Below are 2,160 nucleotides of genomic sequence, written 5' to 3' on the forward strand. Positions count from 1 at the left end.
AATTAAGTCATGGTTTTGGCACTTTTTCAACTGGACTTTCTGTATAGCTGCAACACAATGTTTGGAACGGCTATTTATAATTCCCTTTTTCACTACTGTTTTATGTTACGATTCACCTGGATAGCATGTGACCTGTATCTCAGTGCGTATGGAAATAATAATAAACCCAAACAATACATGAAGTAGGTGGGTTTTAGGTGTGTTGATAGTTTATTTTAGTTTCACAAAGCGCTAGAGTAGTTTCACAAAGTCACAAAGTTCTAGAGTAACTCAGCAGTTCAGGGAGCATTCCTAGAGATCATGGATCGGTGACATTTCAGGTTGGCACACTTGTCAGACTGATTGTGGTTGGTGGGGATGAGAAAGCTGGAAGAGAGGAAGATCAGGCCTAAACCTGCTCAGTGATACAGGTGAGAGGGGGAGGGGTCCTGATAGGTGCGTGGGTGGACAAAGGCTAGAGATGAAAAGACAAAAGGTGTGAGATAAGAATAGAAGTGGTTGGAATTGTGAAGCCAGAGGAAGGATTATAATAAGAAGGGGAGGGGGAAGGGAAGAATTATAACACTCTAAATGAATCACCCATTACAAATGTGCAGAATGGATTTTGGAGAGAGAGATAAGGTAGTTTGATGTGTTGCTAACTAGATTTTCTTAATTTCATTTTTGTAACTTTGAAGTATTGCGAAGAGAATTAACCTTTCTAAAGAACTTGCCCATCTAGTTCAGGCTCGGGCTCAGGCTGATAGAGGTAATTGGCGTGGAAACAGGCCCTTCGGCCCACTGAGTCAGCGCCAACCAGTGATAGCTCCGTAAACTAGCACTAAGCTACACCCGAAGGACAATTTACAATTTGCAGAAGCCAAATAATCTGCAAACCTTTACATCTTTGAAGTGTGAGAGGAAACTGGAGAAAAGTCGCGCGCTCACAGTGTGAACAAACTCCATATGGACAGCGCCTGCAGTCAGGATCGAACCCGGGCCTCTGGTGCTATAAGGTAGCAACTCTAACATTGCCCCACTGTGCCTGTGATGCCTGACTTGATTATCATGAGTTACCTAGCAACTTTTCTGATGTATCAGGGATTGTTATTATTGCAGAGCAGAGCAGAACAAATAAGCAGCCATGACCAGAGAACTATCATTTATTCACAAAATGCTGGAGTAACTCAGCAGGTCAGGCAGCATCTCGGGAGAGAAGGAATGGGTGACGTTTCGGGTCGAGACCCTTCTTCAGACTGATGTCGGGGGTGGGACAAAGGAAGGATATAGGTGGAGACAGGAAGATAGAGGGAGCTCTGGGAAGGAGGAGGGGAAGGGAGGGACAGAGGAGCTATCTGAAGTTGGAGAAGTCGACGTTCATACCACCGGGCTGCAAACTGCCCAGGCGAAATATGAGGTGCTGCTCCTCCAATTTCCGGCGGGCCTCACTATGGCACTGGAGGAGGCCCATGACAGAGAGGTCAGACTGGGAATGGGAGGGGGAGTTAAAGTGCTGGGCCACCGGGAGATCAGTTGCGTAGCTGGGCCACCGGGAGATCAGTTGCGTAGCTGGGCCACCGGGAGATCAGTTGCGTACTGGGCCACCGGGAGATCTATCATGTTGTGCTTTTTTCCATTGAGTTTGTTATTGGTGAAATTGACTGAAGTGTGGTTTGATGGCACTTCCTAAGTCTACATGTGGCATTGCTTAGTTGAGTAAAAATATTGATAAATATTGATCAGGGCATCTAATTACCATTCATATAATTGTAGCAGGATAAATGGTTTCTGCTTGACACAGCCACCTCCCCCTAATAACCAGTGGCTCGTTAATCCAGCAACAAAGAGCCAGAAAATGGAACCATAGGGCCATAGGTTCATGTACCATGTGTAAGATTTGAGAAGTTTTCCCTCATTCTGCAAGCAACACCTAACCAAAGAGCTGCAGTTTGGACATTTTAAACGGGAGACTGGGGCTGATAGCGGAGAAAGGCTGCGGTCAGTTTACCAAGGGATGTCACAATCCGTGGGTCCTAAGATGGCCGCAGGACCTCGTGACCAGCCACAAAAGCAAAAACCTTACAGCCCAGTCTCTAGGTTTCTGCAAAGCCACGGCCAGAACAATGGATGGATATTGGCCATGCAGAAACCTGCGAAACCAGGTCGAAGTCCAGACACTGG

This window comes from Rhinoraja longicauda, chromosome 13 (genome assembly GCF_053455715.1).
Source record: "Rhinoraja longicauda isolate Sanriku21f chromosome 13, sRhiLon1.1, whole genome shotgun sequence".
In the NCBI taxonomy this organism is placed as follows: Eukaryota; Metazoa; Chordata; class Chondrichthyes; order Rajiformes; family Arhynchobatidae; genus Rhinoraja; species Rhinoraja longicauda.